At 56.1% G+C, this 8,496-nt stretch overlaps 1 long non-coding RNA gene across 1 annotated transcript; it reads right to left on the reverse strand.

Moving 5' to 3' along the window:
• Positions 1-1,284: 1,284 nt before the first annotated feature.
• LOC141021199 (uncharacterized) lies at positions 1,285-8,197 on the reverse strand. The gene is made up of 2 exons (XR_012181375.1): positions 8,094-8,197; positions 1,285-1,551 (listed from the first exon to the last, which is right to left on the reverse strand). It is a non-coding gene; the product is annotated as an uncharacterized lncRNA (long non-coding RNA).
• Between the last annotated feature and the right edge of the window lie 299 nt (positions 8,198-8,496).

Here is an 8,496-nt window from a genome sequence, read left to right on the forward strand (position 1 = left end):
GTAACTTCCTGTACTAGTTGTAGTTTAGGCGGCGTCCTATACTCCTATTTGATTCGATTCCGCTCGGAGTCTTGGACTAAGGCCTCTGTAGCGTGTTCATAGTTTCGGCCTTGGCTAATGCGAATCTTTCAGCCGCCTTGCTTCTGTATCGTGTTTTGATGATACGTTGGTGATCACCTCACAGCTCCAAATTTCATTGTGAATTGGCACTCATGCAGTAATACTACACCACTGCTAGTACGGCATGACATGCCGAAATCGAACCACACAGTTTTTGCCAATTAAAGGCAGTAGTAAAACAAAAAAAATAGAATAGGGAAAAAATCATAGGGCAGCATCAACTTTTGCTTGTCTTAGCTTGAGCGATTAGATCGACTTTCTTTTTCCTTGTCTAGGTTACGTATGCACTTAAACATTGGGTTTTCAGATTTTTCATATACTTTCAGAAACTGATAATACGATAGCGTACCCCTGAATTACACTCCTTCCAGTTTTAACAGAAGTTTTGATAGAACAAAACACTAGGAGATCATACTTTTTTTTTGCGGGAAAACTAGGAGATCATACTTAAATGCTGATTTCTGCACTGCACGATACTGCAGTATGAAGATGCCACCTAGGAATAACATTATTGGCTAGCAATTCACATTGAACCAGTTCCGGTGGATATAGAAAACAATTGATTCTCATTGGAGTTGTCTTATGTTTTGGTTGCATCTCTAGGAGCCTACCATCAGCTTGCCATTTTTTTTCGAAAAGGAGGTTGAAACCGCTGGCCTCTGCATCACTTTACCATCTAGGAGTACAACTCTTATCTCCTACTCTCTCTTTTTTTGCAGGGTGAATCTTATCTCCTACGCTATTGATCCACATCCCTGTAGGTCTTCTCCATATTTGTGCTAGTGCAAGTTGATGCTCTTCAAACGAGGATCCGTTTTATGAAGTTGAACTCGAGGTCTCCCTTCAGTGGCTGCAGTTGCATGTGAACATCTGAAGATGTTCTGACTTCTGAATTCTGCTGATATCCAGCTAAGTATTGCCTTTTGTAATCGATTTCTTTTTCATATGGGAAGAAATATATTGCTGCCAAAGAAAACTTTTAGTGTCCAAACTAAGCGGAAAAGATGATCGATAATTGTATCCTCTAGCAAAGCGCACCCTTGTTGAACTCCTACCAAGCTTTGGCTCCTGGCCTCTGAAGCAGGGACTTTAACTGGAGCAAGAAAAAATATCGCCTTTTTTCTTTTAGAACGAAGACGCCAGGAGCGTCCGGCTTTAAACTAATAAAGCCCACAACATAGGCAGCGTACACATAACTAATAGCCAAGTCAAGGAACCCAACAACACATAAACAACCAGCCCAGAAGGTAAAGTGCGGTACAAGGCATTGCCAGCCAGCAAAAGAGCGCTCGGAGGAAACACTTCCAAAAGGAGCTACACATCCCTAGGTAGCAGACAACGGTGCTCAAGACGCCGAGTAGACGAGGCGGAGGCGGCTAGTGCATGGCGATGGAGATCGGCGTCCTGATGCCTTACCAGCGGCGCCCACTGCTGTAAGAAAATGATACATTTGTAGATTACGTCAGCTAGGTGAGATGAGAAAACACCCTCAATAGGAAACTTGTTACGAGTACGGCATAAGGCCCACAACATTGCGGCCGCACAAGTCCACACTATACGGCGGGAGGAGCCCTGAACCGAGGACAGAGACGACACAAGCTCGGAGCTGGAGCATGGATCCCAATCCACGCCCGCAGCTTCGCGGACCGCGCTCCAGGCGAAGCGCGCCAGGGGGCACCGGAAGAACACGTGATCCGCGTCTTCCGGGACACCACAAAGTGCGCATGGCCCACTGGCCGGCCCATTACGTTTAGCCACGTTGATGGAGGTAGGAAGGCGATCTTGGCATAATCGCCAGAGGAAAACCTTGATTTTAAGCAGAATGAGGGCCTTCCAGAGCCCCGAGGCAGCCTGAAGGGCAGGACCGCGAGCCAACTCTCTATAGAGAGAGTTAATAGAAAACTTACCAGAGCCCGTTAACCTCCATGACACCATGTCCGCGGCAGTAGACAGGTGCACGCCGGCGATTAGGGCCCGCAGGCGATCCCAACTATTCGCCTCAGGCCCCGAGAGCTCCCTTCTAAAGTATATTGCCAGCGGGGAGGAGCTAAAGGCCGTGGCAATCAAAGTTGGGGATCCACCGCCATGGAATAGAGATCGCGAAACTCCGACCAGAGAGGCTGGGGGCCAATCCATAGGTCAAGCCAGAATCCCGTGGAGCGGCCGTTATTGACCGTAAATTTCGCCCCTCTGGCAAAGTACGGTTTTAAGGTTTGGATGGAGTTCCAGAATGGTGAGCCGTGATTCTCGGCCTCAAAAAAATCCCCATTAGGGAAGTATTTGGCACGAAGGAGATCCACCCAGAGGCCAGTCTCGCCCTGAGACAGCTTCCAAATCCATTTACACATGACTGCAATGTTCATCAACTTAGAGTTGATGATCCCAAGGCCCCCCTGAGCTTCGGGCCGGCATACGGCCTGCCATTTTACCATATGGTATTTTTTCTTCGGCCCAGCCCCTTCCCAAAAGAAGCGGGCCCTAGGGGTGTCAAGTTTGGTGTGCACCCCATCAGCCAACAGGAACAGCCCCATGACGAACATAGGTAGGGACGATAGGCTGGAGTTGGTTAAGATTAGTATTGCCCCTGAAGACATAAATCTCCCTCTCCACGGGCAAACTCTACCCGCCACCTTATTGCAGAGAGGTTCCCAATCTGAAATCAAGCACTTTTTCTCAGCGATCGGGAGGCCTAGGTAAGTAAACGGTAGTTTCCCAAGTTTGCAATTAAGCAGGTTGGCTACACGTAGACTCTCAGCCACGTCCATCCCCATGGACACCACTTCACACTTGTGGAAGTTGGTTTTTAGCCCGGACATAAGCTCAAAGCACAGGAGGATGGCCTTAACAGTTTCGATACTGTGCGTGTCCGGTTCGAAGAGAAGGAGTGTGTCGTCCGCGTACTGCAGGTGCGACACACCCCCCGGGATCAAGTTACCGACCACTCCCCTGATGTGGCCAGCCGCACGGGCTTTATCTAACATGGCGCCCAGGGCATCGGCCACGAAATTAAACAACAGCGGGAGGCAGGGTCCCCTTGACGAAGCCCACGCTTGTTGCGGAAGAAGTTCCCTACTTCTCCGTTCACCGCAATCGCAGTTTGGCCCCCCGAGACCAATTGCATCATGCGGTGAACCCAAACCGACGTGAAACCCCTGTCCAGGAGAACTTGTCGGAGAAAATCCCAGTTCACGCGGTCATACGCCTTCTCGAAGTCCAGCTTCAGTAAGATGGCTGGCTGGCGAGATCGTTTGAGCGAGTGAACTATTTCCTGAAGGGCGAGCGGCCCCTCCAGAATATAGCGACCTCGGATAAAGGCCGACTAACTCCTACTAATGATACGATGAGCAACTGGAGAGAGACGCGTGGAACAAGCCTTAGAGCAAATTTTAAACGGAACGTTAATGAGCGCTATGGGCCTAAACTGTCTAATACAATCCGCATGCTGAACTTTGGGGATCAAAGAAAGGACCCCAAAGTTCAGGCGTGAGATATCAACGAAACCCCGCATGAAACCATTACACACGTCGAAGATAGGCCCCTTAAGCACTGGCCAAAAGCGCTTAAACATCGCCACCGGCCAACCATCAGGGCCCGGGGCAGTGTCTGATTTCATCCCGAGAGCCGCCACATTAATCTCCTGAGGGAGGAAGGCCAACCCCAGGCCCTCGTTTTCTTGGTCCGAGACCCGCAGCACGGGATCCCAGACGTCTACCCGCAGCCTAGCGCGCAGCTCCTACGTGGGGCCCATCAGCTGGATGTAGAAGTCGTAGATGTGGCTAACGATATCCTCTTGCCGCAAAAGGAGCCCCTGCTCAGATTGCAATCTCAGGATGGCGCACTTACGTCGCCGGCCATTAGCGTAGGCGTGGAAGTACTTGGTGTTCGCGTCTCCCTTCAGCGTCCACTTGATGCCACCACGCCTACGCCAATATTCCTCCTCTGCCCTAAGGAGTGCCTCGACTTGGGCTTCCAGCGCGTAACGCTGAGCCCAATCCTACTTCGAGAAACCCTGTGAGTCGGCAATCGCGTCCATCCGAGCCAACTCCGCGGTCATGCGTGCTCGAAGCAGTTTATCCTCGCGGCCCTGGTTGGCCGCCCAACCTTTGAGAGCCGCGCGCATGCCCGCCCCTACGTCAATCCAGAACTCCATAGGCCCACGTTGCAGCCCGAGCCGGGCAACACATGTCGCCCATTTGTTTAGAAAGATTTGATCGAAACCCGGGGGCTCGAGCCATGCAGTTTCAAAGAAAAAACGAGGATTCCATTTCAACCTGTCCTTCCCTGAGGAGAGGATTAGAGGGATATGATCCGATCCAATCCTGGTTTCGGCTTGTAGGGAGCAAAGGGGGAAAAGAACTTCCCACTCCGCTGACATGAAAACCGGTCAAGCACCGACCGAACCGGCATTAACTGCTTATTGGTCCAAGTATACCGAGCCCCTACTCGAGCCATTTCCCTAAGGGCCATTGCTGCAATCGCATTGTTGAACATGGACACCCTTGTCCAGGTAATAATCTCGGTATTCTTGTCCGCTCCCGAGCGAATTAAGTTAAAATCGCCACCTACCAGTAGTGGCAAATTTCGCGCACCCAAGGCCGCAACCTTCACCTGGAGTTCCCCCAGGAACTCCTACGAGCGGGAGTGGTCGGCTGGGCCATATACCACAATGACCTCCCACTCGCACAGGGTCGCGCGGTGGCGAACGTGTGAAGAGATGTAAAACCTGCCCACATCCCACGTCAAAACCTCGCAACAAACTTGGTTGACACCAAGCAGCAGACCCCCAGAGTGGCCCACAGTGGGAACCCAATTCCACGCAAAACGCTCCAAAGGATCGATAGCCAAAAAGTCCTGGTGGAGAAATTCCACCTTGATGGTTTCCTGTAAACCCACTACATCGATACCTTCTTCGCGAATGTATTCCTTCAGCTGGGTCCGCCTCCCAGCGTGGCCGAAGCCACGAATGTTCCAGAAAATGAAACGCATTAGATTATGCGATTGCGGAGACGGATACCCCTCGCGGTAACCGCTTTGACCACACGCCGTGTCTTGGCAGGACAACGAGTTGAGGGGGGACGGGCCGCACAACGATCCCCAGAGAAGCCCCTGCTTCGTCTGTCGATGGCGCCACGCGGGCAGCAGCGGCCTGGGCAAGCGCTGCCTGCGCGATTTCCTTCGAACAAAGGAGAGAAAGAAGCTCGCGTGCTTCGCCCTTGTTCGACATGTCTACTCCACAATCATCTAAGATCCCACCTAATCGCTCATCTGAGTACTCGTCGAAAATAGTGAAACAGGGCAGGGGATTACCTTCAATTTTCATGTTCTTCTGCGCCAGAAGGAGCTGGGCGCGCTGCAGCGAGGGAAGGTTGCCCTTGGCGCCTTTGGAGCGCGAGCTGGCCCACTCCAGAGTCGATGGCGCTGCCACCACCGCCTTGGAACGCTTGGCAGTGGAGATGGGCGCCGTCTTGGCCACCGCCGCCCGGAGCGCATCCGAGGGGGGGGGAGGAGCGGTCGCCGTAGTCCCGCCAGCCTGGCCTCCAGGGGAAGCCAGCACCATCACCACCTACCTGTGCGAGACAGGCGTGCCCGCACTCGCCGTCGGGGGGCTCGCCGGCGCCACCGTAGGAGTCTTGCGCCCCGCCATCTTCTTGGGGATCCGCTTCCCGCAGCTGACGCCGCCCACCGCAGATGAAGGTGGAGGGGAGCGCGCCTCGAGCACGCGCACCCCACCCACGCCAGCAGCCACCGGAGAGATGAGCATTGAGCGGCCCCCCGAGTCACAGGATGCCGAGACGCCTTTGTCCGTGTCGAAGCCGAGCGACATGTTGGAGCCATACTGATTAAAGGCCGTCTCGTTGCTGCCCACGCCAACATGGCGCTCCCCCGCTCCCCCATGTCAGTCGCAACCCCCCCCCTTTAGGAGCGACGGTCGTCGTGTCCTTGTCCTTGAGACCCAACTTGTCCCACGACGCCGTGTCAATCGAATCATCGCCCAAGCTCATGTCATGATCCTTGTCCTTGCCATCCGGGCCCTTGTCCAAGCTTGCGGGGGGAGGGGGAGGGGGCACAACACCTTGAGGCCCGTCCGTCTCGGCCTCCATCCTAATGGTGTAGCCTTCGCTGTTAAACCAGATCTGGACGTAGCCACGGAGCTTGGCCGGAGAGCGGCATGCAAAGCGCATCCTCATCGGCCCGAGACTCGCCAGCGACGCCTCATCCACCTCCATGGGGCGGCCAATCATGATGGTCCCGGCCATGAGGCGGTCCACGCGGCGATGCTTGGGAGGCACGCCCCACAGCATAACCCACACATCCGGCATGATCTCTGCCTTGGGCTCCTCCGGGAGAGATTCCTTGATCTCGGCCATGATGTTGTTGAGGGAGAGGAAGAGCTTGCGGCTGTGGGTCGCCATCCGCAGCATGGCCTTGTTGGGGAAGACGACCGAGAATAGGTTGTCGCCAATCACCGTCACCTGCCAGTCCCATACCCTTTCGAAGAGGTGGGGGAGTTCCGCCTCCAGGATAGGCACCGACAGCAGCCCGGGCGACGCGGAGATGACTGCCGCATCCGCTACTAGCTGGGCTCACACCTCCTCACCCTCCGTCTTCACGAAAGGCAGGCAGAAGAAGCCTTCACCGGGGATGGCATTGCCCATGATCTGCAGCATCAAGGGCCGCCCCTGCGAAGGACAGTGAGCCGAAGCATGGCCCTCCTCATGGCAAACGACGCACAGCGGCTTGAACGAGCACATGTTCTGTTAGTGGCCAACCCGGCCACACTTGAAGCATTCGGGCCCGTCAGTCTCCTCCACTGGAATGGGCGCCTCCGCCGAACCCTTAGAAGCCGACGGCCCAGCCATCAAGGCCAGCGGCGCATGCTTGGGCTCCACCGAACTCCCCCCTTCTGCTTCTACTTCTTGGCATAGGGATCCCCGATCCTTTCGCCGCAGAGAGGGTGTTGGATCTCTTTCCTCTTGAGCTCTTTCTTTTGCTCCAGCCCCCACCGCCTGTACTCCTCCTTCTCCTTCTTGCACTCGCGCTCCTCCTGCTTCTTCCGCTCTTGTTCAGCGAGCCACCATGGAGGAGGCGGCCACCAGCCACCACCCTCCGCCAGGCCCGCCAACATCTTGGATTGCGCCTGCACTCGGAGATCGAGCTCGCGCTGACGCTCAGCCGCCGGATGCAGCGGCGGCAAGGCTGGCTTCTCCGCGCGTCGGTCAGCGCGGGATCCCATCCGCACCACGGCCGTGAACGAGCTCGCGAGTGGGGAGGGGGGCGGAGCGAACCAGGCGACGAGCGAGATGCCCAAAGCGCCGCACTTGCGAGGAGGATGCTGGAAACCCTGAAGTGAGATCTAGGGCACCCCTCGGCAGCCACAGCCACTTATAAGGGGAGAGGGGCAGCCGCGCATCCGCCTCCGCGTTGGGCCTGGGCCTGACCGCATGGGCACACGTGACCAGCGGCCCGGGAAGGCTCTGTCCAACAGCTGGCTCGCACCCCTGCACCGAACCAGACTGGGTGATGGGCAAAGCCACGGCTGGGCCCCCTGGCCCAAGCGAAGGAAGACTGGGCCACTCCTCCGGGCCCAACCAGGAAACAGGCCCACCAGCCCGAGCCAACGGAACCCTAGTCAGAGCGCGCGTCTCCCTGGCAGGGACTACCCCGCCGCCGCCGCCGACCCCTGTCAGCGCCGACGAGCTCGCAGCGGCCGAGGGAGGCAGCAGCACCTCCTGGCCACTCCGCCCCGCCTCCGCCAGGACGCACGAGCGGCCCTCTGGGCCTGCATCCGCACCACTGGGCGGTCTCCAGATCCGCGCCGCCAGACGACGGCAGCCATGACCACCAGGTGCAAAAGCACGCCGGCGGCCGGCCTTGAAGGAGCCCCCAAGCTCCTCCGCACGGGCGACAAAGTCACCCACCGAGCAAGCCTCGCGAGGCCTCGGCGAAACACCTCCACTCACCTGGCTGCCTACCTGATTTTCCTTTTCTTCTTCTTCGTCGGAGTCGTCACCCGCCAGCGCCCAGAACCTGCTGCCCGAGGGAGACACCGGTCCTGGGAGCCGCCCGGCGGTCGCCGCGCTCGCCCCTCTGCTGGCCTCACCGCCGTCCATCCGCCGTCCGCCTCCACGGTCCCGCCAGGCACACGTGCGCCATCGCTTCTGGAGTCGCCTCCCGAGTCGCCTATCCGTACGAGAGCCGTTGGGTCTCCCATCCTCCAGAAGAATGTGGTTTTTCCACCCAATGCTTGTATCTTTAAAAAAAAATCGCCTGATATATCAATCTTAGAAGACGATGTATCAAGGTCGACAGAAAGTGTCTTCTACTCCATATTCTGAACGGAAAACACATATTCATAAAAAGTACTCCCTCCGTAAA

Source organism: Aegilops tauschii, chromosome 4, assembly GCF_002575655.3.
Source record: "Aegilops tauschii subsp. strangulata cultivar AL8/78 chromosome 4, Aet v6.0, whole genome shotgun sequence".
Lineage (NCBI taxonomy): Eukaryota > Viridiplantae > Streptophyta > Magnoliopsida > Poales > Poaceae > Aegilops > Aegilops tauschii.